We start from the raw sequence: 9,916 nt of genomic DNA, 5'->3' as shown, positions 1-9,916 counted from the left end.
AGCATTTGGGATATGAAGTTTCTGCCCATGTTACTTCAAATGGTATCACTAATATCCTCATGAGGAAGATAATATTTTCATCTAGAATTCACTGATACAGAAAATTCAGAGAGGCAAAATGGCTTGACCAACATCAGAGGACTAGTCAATAAAAGATCTGGGGCTCTTATCCAGGGCCTCTGGTGTTGAGAAGACAAACTCTTTCTACACAACCTTCTGGCTGTTTGTTTCACCTGACTCCCAGCTTTATTAAATTCTATGCATCCGTTAAGATGCTCTCAGAATAATTGTGCTCATCTTTGAGCTTTACTGCCTAGCACGGTATTTGATATAAAATATACTCAATGAATATTTGATAAATGAAAAGTCAGAAAGATGATTTACTTGCTAGATCTCCACATAATTGTTCTATATCCTTGTTATTCACAACTGCCATCCAAGGTCTCTGGAGACACATATTAGTCACTTGCTTTTGTTAAAGTTACAGTTTTCCGTGAAACATGATAATTTATGCCACTCAAAGACACAGAGGTATTTTTCATGACAGAAATGCTTTTCAGGGCTCTCTCTTCAAATCTTGGCCCAAAACAAAAGGGAAAATTTAGAGTGACTATACTTTTACTGACTTTATTCATTACCACGAGAAAGGATTTTCCTACCAAGTTCTCATATAAACACTATTTAATCTGAAAATCAGTTAGGCAATGACTTCTTCAGTAACATCCCCAATTAAAAATAACATGTTTTCGGTGCATTCTAAGTGGTAAGTGACTTCAACGCACTTTTAAAACATAAAAATAGAAATAAGATTTACAGTTGACCCTTCAACAATGTGGGGGGTATAGAAGCACTGACCCTCACACCGTAGAAAACTAGGGTAGAATTTCTGACTCCCTAAAACTTAACTACCATGTTGACTGGAAGCCTTACTGATAACACAAACAGTAAATCAGCATATATTTTGTGTGTTTTATGTATTATATACTGTATTCTTGCAATAAAATAAGCTAGAGAAAAATTTTATTAAGAAAATCATAAGGAAGGGGAAATACATTGACAGTATTGTACTGCACTTGTCACTACTGTGAGTTTTTGGTGTCTGTTTATAAGAGGAATAGTCTGTCAGTATCTACATCAATATTGTCTAATATTATAGAAAACACTGTAGATGCTATATATGCAATATTACACTAATATTATAGAAAACACTGTAGATGCTATACATAATATTAGACATCAAAAAGAAATGATAGTGTGAAAAAGTCACTCAGATATATCAATCAATGCACACATCGATAATGAAGAAACAGCAATGTGATTGCTTTATAGTAGCCAAGTATAACTAATATGATTGCTTCATGGTAACCCAGCATATACACTAATGAATAAATCATTATAAAATTTTTGTGGAATTCAGTACAGCAGTCATATTCATAATACAATATTGGGTTCACTAAAAAAATATGTGATGATAGACTGAATATGCTGTTTCTTCAATTATGAGAGAGTTAGGTGGCTTGTCTGTGAATTTTTTCCAAATTGTCTCAAATCTGCAAGAATTATTCCAATATATTTATTGAAAAAAAAGTCCTTGTATGAGTGGACCTGTGCAGTTTAAACCTGTGTTGTTTGAGGGTCAACTGTATAACCAAGAATGCAGAAATGACTCCATCTGTACCACTGTAAGTCACATAATTCCCCTTTTTTTGGCTCTAAGGTCTTTAATTATAGTAAGAAGAATCATTGTATTTAAATAAGTGTTCTCCAAAATTATACAGGGGCAAATTGTTTATAAAATATATTAAATCTAAAATTCATAGTTTTATTTAAAAAATAAGCAAGCTTTAAACACTTTGCTTTCCATTACTAATTACTGACATGTTCTCCTATATACATGCCATTGTCTAAACAGTAAGGTTTTTACAACCACATACTTTCTCTTTAACTCTTTTTCATTTTGTATTTAAGAAACCAATGAGAGAAAAAGTAAAGTGGGAGCAGAGTCTATGTAAATTGTTTCTAAATTTAAACAAGAAGCAACAACATTGTAAAAGCACAGCACGTTGTGAAAATCTTTTGAATTTCTAGTAGCATGATATTCTTATTGGCTCTGGAACTTGTAATTTACATTTTCATTCATTTATCTTTCCTTCTAGGAGGAAAGGATTTAGAAGGGGGTGACAGACAAGTTAAAAGATAATTACCAGACATTGTGATAAGTGCTTTCATAGAGAGAAGCAATTTGAAGTGCTATTTGGTTTAGCAAATTGCTCTTAGGCATATCATGCCATCCTAATGCTCAAGGTAGCACTCCGAGTAGATAGAGTACAAATTACCCACAGTATCCCCATTCTACAGTTGAAAGAAGCCGAGTTTCAATGAGTTTGAAATCATATAACAACAGCAAAAAAAAGGTTACAGTTGGGACTTAAAACAAGTCTTCTGACTTCCAACGCTGTTGTCAATCCAGTGGCTATATCTGTATGGTTAAAACTCCTTAATAATATTGGGCCTCAAATTTCTATCCATGTCTCAGAAATAAAGGCAAACTATATTTTGCGCTGGGAGGAATAATAGTCTAGGTAGAAAAACCTGGTCTTTAAAAATTGGTGTAATAAAAACAATAATGATACAATGAGTGGAAAAGCATGTAGAAAGAGTTTTCTCCTGAGATCTAGTTAATACTGCAAAGATCTTGGTTCAATACCATTATCAAATGAAATATGTAAGACATAGCCATGTGTTTATGGAAGCTTTGAAAGTAAATAGGAAATAGAGCGGAGAAATGATATATTTAATTCATATAAGAGAAGAATACAAAAGTAACTCTTAGAGCCAAACTTAATTGAACAAAATGTCTGTTTGTAGAAAAACACTTTGGAATGCTACTGAATAAGAATTAGGGATTTATTATGGAAAAATCCATAGAGCTTTCAAACAAATACCTAGCCTAAGTAAAAGCAAATGGGATGCGACATTTTATTGGCAGAAAATAGAACACAATTCTAGACAGAAACCATTATTTCACTGGTTAGAATTCTCATAAGTACAGCATAGAAGGAGTCTCAATATTTTATTTCTTGCATAACTTTTCTTTTTCCTCCCTAATACATTTCAGGCTAAAATACATTCTAATGAAGATCCTGAAGTTTAGGGATTAAATCTCCCTTCTTTTGCTAGATATTAATATGTGGTTACAGCTTTTAGGAGTTTAAGATATTTTGATTTTATGAAAGTCCAGACTATTAAATAAGTTGGGGGGAATTCTCTGCTGCATCCTAGGGTGATTATACAATATATTAACCTGAAATTGGAGAGATTTGATTATTCATTAAAGATGCATGTTATCTATGATCTATATTAAGCATTCTATTGATAAGAAGAATTTAAAGGGAAATCCTAGTGGAATGCAATACTTAAAACATGAGAAAGACCTAATACTTTTTGCTTGCTTACTCTGGGGTAGGCGCTATAACAGATTCTTTATTTATCTCATTTAAGGCTCACATGATTTCTGTGAAAGAGGATACTAGTTAGGGTTCTTGGTAGAAAGCAATAGACGCTGACTCTGGATAATTAAACAGAAAGATAATTTATTGCAGGGATTTAAGGTATCGCATAGTGTTCCTGGAAAGTTTGGAGAGCCAGGCTCACAAAACAAGCATGAGCAAAGGAGGCTGGGCAGCCAGACATGGCCACATTCCTAGCACAAAGTAAGTCTAGAGAGAACCGGAGACTCACAGCTCTGGCCATTGCATTGCCAGCCGGGGACACTGGGCTTATTGCTGGGTTTGTTTCCATTTGCCTCTGCAAAGTTAACTTGTTTGCCAGTATCCCTGTGGCCATTATTAATTCACCATTCCCCCTATCTGCTTCACTTCTGAAAATAAGTTAAAATCCTGGGTGATTGGAAACAACTGTCTTAGCATTGATTATGTATTCAATTCCTAACAATCAAAGAAGAGAAACTGAAGTTCTCATCTTTTTATTTCTGCCTCCTGTCATTACTCATAATACAGGATGTCCAAATCCAAAGTGGGAGAAATATCAAGTAATAAAAAAATATTAAAATTATGGTTACAAGTACGTATTTCTTCATTATTTTATGGATGAGGAAACAAATTATTTAAGGTGCACAGTCAAGTTAAAAAAACTAGGAAGTAGAAAAGCTAGATTTTGAAATAAGATGTATCTAATTTCAGAGATTTAATGCTGTTTTTTTCCCCATGTTATAATTATAGTTGAAAAGCAATACTTTTTAAATAGTATGACAATTTACTGAGGGCTAAATTTAATGACTTTATGGGTAAAAATTCCGCATGGAAAACTGTCTGACATAGCTGAGAGAAATTAAAGACCTGAATAATTATAGAGATATACTATGTTCATGGATTGAAATTCTCAATTTTGATGGCATTTCTCATATTTTTTTCTAGATCCAATCCAAACCCATTAAAATCACAAAAGTATGATATTTTAAATTTGTAATTTTTTCTAAAATGTATATCAAATTTATTAAAGATTTCTAAAATGAAAAAAATCTATGAAAAATTTAGAATTCTAAATTGTTTTCAAAACAATTTAGAAAAAAATGGAGACCTATATAATCAGATTTTGACATTTATCACACAACTACAGTATTTGATAGTGTGATAATAGCAAAAAATAATATTAATAATACATCAAATGACCAGATGAAAAAATCCCAATGGACCTAAAACACATATATTCAACTGATTTTCAGACAATGCTCCAAAGCAATACAATGGGGAAAGAAAGCTTTTTTTAACAATTGGAACTGGATATTGAAAAACGTGAAAAGCAGCATCTATCTAAAAACATTCACAAATACTAATTCAATGTGGATCAGAAACCTAAATGCAATATCTAACAAATATAGCTTTCCAAGCGAAAATATGGTAGAGGAAGGTCAATGTCTTTGTGATCGTGGTGTAAGGAAATCTCACACAGGGTCCTGAAAGCATTAGCTATAAAATAAAAAGTGATACATTAGACTTCACTTTGAAAACCTTTGCTCTTCAGAAGATATCATTCATAAAATAAATATTCAAGCCACAGGTTAAAGAAAATATTTATAATACATAGACCTAGAAAATGATGTATCCAGAATATATAATAAGATATTACAACTCAATGGTAAATCACCACAAAAGCAAAATAACAATGGGCCAAAAGCACTAAACAACAAACAAAAAATATATGAATGGCCAGTAAAGATATTAAAGAGTGCTCAGCATTACTAGGCATTAGGGAGATACAAGTTAAAATCATAATTATATACCTCTATTTACATACTATGTGGGAAAAATAATGAAAAGCTTCACAGGTGTTGGTGAGGAGGTGGTGCAATAGAACACATCACTGGTGAGAATGAAAGATGTATGACTTTAGAGATTAGTCTGGCAGATTTTTCATAAAACTAAATATACACCTACCCTGTAACCCCAAAATTCCTCTCATGAGTGTGTTTCAAGGAGAACGTCTACATACGTCCATAGGAAAATATCCATGAAAGTTTGTAATAACAGATTTATTCATAACATCCTCAAACTAGAAACAACCCCATTTCCATCAACAGAAGGAGTAACCATATTTTAGTATAATTATTTTTTCTTTTTACATTTCTTATTGAGTTATTAGTCATTTTACAGTGTTGTGTCAAATTCCAGTGTAGAGCACAATTTTTCAGTTATACATGAACATACATATATTCATTGTGACATTCTTTTTTTTCGCTGTGATCTACCACAAGGTCTTGTATATATTTCCCTGTGCTATACAGTATGATCTTGTTTATCTGTTCTACATTTTGAAATCCCAGTCTGTCCCTTCCCACCCCCTGCCCCCTTGGCAACCACAAGTTTGTATTCTATGTCTATGAGTCTGTTTCTGTTTTGTATTTATGTTCTTTTTTCTTAGATTTCACATATGAGTGATCTCATCTGGCATTTTTCTTTCTCTTTCTGGCTTACTTCACTTAGAATGACATTCTCCAGGGACATCCATGTTGCTACAAATGGCGTTATGTTGTTGGTTTTTATGGCTGAATGTATTCTATTGTATAAATATACCAATGCCAGCTTCTTTATCCAGTCACCTGTTGATGGACCTTTAGGCTGTTTCCAAGTCTTGGCTATTGTAAATAGTGCTACTATGAACACTGGGGTGCAGGTGTTTTTTTGAAGTAGGGTTCCTTCTGGATATATGCCCAGGAGCGGGATTCCTGGGTCATATGGTAAGTGTATTCCTAGTCTTTTGAGGAATCTCCATACTGTTTTCCACAGTGGCTGCACCAAACTGCCTTCCCACCAGCAGTGTAGGAGGGTTCATATTTTAGTATACTTCTATAATGGAACATTACTCTGAAGTAAAAATGACTCATTCACTTCTTGCTGCTCTCCCTTGGGCAGAGGCTCCAACTGCTGGTGGGCAGTTCTGGGTCATGAAGTGGCTGGATGCAGAGCACCAGGAGTCCCAGGGCTAGTGCTGGCCCACAGGTGGCTGGGTCCAGGTTCCAGGTGGGTGATTGTGGGCCTGGGGCTACCAGATCCAGTGTCAGCCTACCAGTTTCCAATGGGGCTGGCTGTGAGATCCTGGGAGTCCCAAAGCTGGTGTCAGGTCACTGTTTAATGGGTCTGGATTCTGGGGCAGCTGGATCAGGAGTCCAAGGTGTCTTAGAGCTGGTATCGGCCTGCTGGTGGGCCAGGCTATGGCCTGGCAGGGGTGTCCTGAAGCTAGTGCCAGCCTGCTGGTGGGCAGAGTCAGTTCCCAGGTGTTCTGGCCACAGAGCCTTGGGGGGCCCTGTGCTGATGTTTGTCCACTGGTGGGTGACATCAGTTATGGACACAGCTGGCTGCAAGGTCTGAGATACCCCAAGGTTGGTGTTGATCTGCTGGTGGATGGGGCTGGGTCATTGGGATGACTGAGAGGCCCAAGGCATCCTAGCACTGGTGGTGGCCTGCTGGCAGTGTAGACTGGATCCTGACATGGAAGGCTGTGGGGCTGTGGCTGTCCTGAAGCTAGTTCTGGTCCAGTGGTGGGCAGAGTGGGTTCTGGTAACTGGCTGCAGGGCCCAGGGGTCCTGGAGGTGGTCTTAGCCTGTTCATGGGTTGGCCAGGTCCTGATGGCTGGCTGCAGGGCTCAAGATCTCCTGGGGCAACTTACAGTGCACTGGTGGGCCCTCTCATGAGTGGGCAGGGTCCCAGGGTGGCCAGGGAGTCCCAGGCAGCTGGCCTGGTGGTGGGCGGGGCTGTATCCCTGCCTGGCCAGCTGCCTGACTTGAGCCATCCCAGTACTGGTGTGGAAAGGCCAGTGGTTAGGTCTGGGTCATGGGGCTAATACAGAGGGAGGATAATAAGCCAGAGGGAGGATTCTAAGCCAGTACCAGTGTCCTTGTGGTGGAGCGTGCTCCCCAAAATGGCTCTCACTGGAGTCTGTGTCCCCAGGGAGAACTCAGTTGCCTCCAGCCTCTCCAAGAAGTTCGTTCTTCAAGATCAGCAGATGGATCTGACCCAGTCTCCTTTCAAGCTACTGCTTCTGCCTTGGGTCTCGGGGTGTTAGATTTTGTGCATGCCCTTTAAGAGCAGAGTTTCTATTCCCCACAACCCTCTGTCTCTCCCAAAAGTAAACTCCCTGGCCTTCAAAACCTAACGTTCTGGGGGGGTGGGCTTCCTGGTGCAGGCTAAAAGTGGAGAAACCTTGTCTAGAAACTTCAGTCTAAAATGTCATTCTAAAACATATATTTTTAGGGGGAACCTTTGCTTTTTGCTATGTTTAGAGAGCTTAATTAATATTTTAAATATATTTGAAAATAAAGATGCTTCCCACATACTTGGACTCTGTTGCTTAGACTAAATAGTTGTTAATTAACATAGACTAGTTTCTGCCTATTTAATGACTTACTTAAGCAGCAAAAATTAAATATTGGCTTTTCTGAAAATGTAACTACTGGGATTTTGATATGAGGAATGTGAAGTATAAGACTAATAATTCATGATGAAAAGTAGAACAAAATTGCAGCTTCTATCAATAACTCTTTTATCAAACTTTAATTATAGTCTTTTAGATGCATGTTCTTTGATGTTGATGAAGTGATCAATGCATTATTTTTCAAAAAAATTTGAGCCTGGTTAATAATTGTGTCAACATTAAATAGGATACCATGCTTTTTGTCTCCTTAGCTTGTTATAAACTACCACAATTATAATGCCTTTTATGTATACCTGCTGACACTGAGTAATGCTATAAAGGCTGTTATGAGAAAATGCATTGTACGAATTCCTCCAAGTTTTTATTTGTATATGTCTTTTGAAATTCGCAAGGAACATGGTCAATACAAAGCAAAGAAATTTTGTATTTTTGTTGATGCTAATGCAATCAAGTACACATAGTTTTAAAAGTCAATCTCAGTGCCACTAATCTTTAAAACTTATTTTCTATTTGTTCTTCAGTTATTTGTGTTAAACACTTGTGTGTTCATAAAATATAAATAAATCTGCAATTTCTTTAACAGAAAGCAAGATGAAGGATGCAACGTGACATGAAGTGACTCTGGATCTACTGGACTGGATGAACTTATGTTTTATAGCATTCATGCTATAAAGTCAATGAGCCAGACCAGCAGTGCTAACTTGTAGTTGCTTTTGCTTTTTTTCTTTAGATGTGTTTTGTGTAGACAGTGGCATACTTACAGAACCATCTTGGGAGAATCCAGGGCTTTCCATTTTGAAAACTTCCTGGGGAAATTCATTAAAGATCTGGAAACACTATCCCTAGTGACTCTGTAGAGAAGAGAGAGGAGATGCAATAGATGTCTTCATGTGTGCTGACAAGGGAAGGCATTTAGGAAAGGTGAAGGGAGCAGGTGAGAAGATATAATCTCATTTATCATGGTTCCAGATGGAGCAAACATCACTATGACATGACCAAGAGACAATGGGGCAACAGGAATAGCAAGGAGGATTTATCTCTATGGGGTACAAGGACAGATTCCTGATTAAAACAAGAGGTCTCAGTTCTGGGACCTGGAAAAGGTATGGTGGTCATTAAGAATAACCAGGGGACTTAGGTAGGGTGTTAAAAGGAGAAAGAAATAGCTTGTCATGCATGGTTAATTTTGAGTATAAATTGAATAATTAGGCATCCAGTGACAGAAAAGGTAATAGTCCAGAAATTTTGCTAGAAGGACTAGAGTCAATTTTGAAGATAAAAGCTATGTGATAAGGCATAGGTAAACTAGATAAAGATAATTCAGAAGTAAATTTTGAACTACATATGTTTTAAAAAAATTTCCCCTCAAATTGTAAATGTGTTTCTCTTTTCCTTTGCTCTGAGAAATAATTTCATACAGGCTACTTCAGGCCATTTCCATATGGCTTATCCCTGAATATTGTAAACAGATACTTTAGGATAATTTACCCATCTTACTTCTTTGGTCAAAATAATAATTGAATAGCAGTTCTGTGATAAGCACTTTAATAAGCATAGTGGGGCCTAACAAATGGCAATTCCTGTCTTTAAGGAGGTACTGAATTGGGTACACTGACAACCGTCTATGGAAAATTAAGATAACAAGACACAACAAAATTAGGTAACTGTTTAATGGGTGCAACAAGTGAAAGATGCTGTAGATTTTCAATCAGAGAAATTCGCTGTCTCTGCATGGTCAGATTAGCTTCATGAAGTTCTGTATTGAGCTGGCCCTGAATCAGCCAGGCAGTGGAGAGCGGTGCCAGTATTCCCACCAGATGGAGGATACAAAGCGAAGGGTAAGGCAGTGACCTGCGAGAAGTAATAGGTGCAGTGAACTTAAGGGTGGGATTAGTGGATGATGAGGTTGGAAAGGATTGTTAAAAAGGAGTGGATGCCAGGCTAAATATTCAGGCAAGGCTACATA

This window comes from Camelus dromedarius, chromosome 30 (genome assembly GCF_036321535.1).
Source record: "Camelus dromedarius isolate mCamDro1 chromosome 30, mCamDro1.pat, whole genome shotgun sequence".
Taxonomy (NCBI): domain Eukaryota; kingdom Metazoa; phylum Chordata; class Mammalia; order Artiodactyla; family Camelidae; genus Camelus; species Camelus dromedarius.
Note: the sequence above shows the minus strand (reverse complement) of the source record.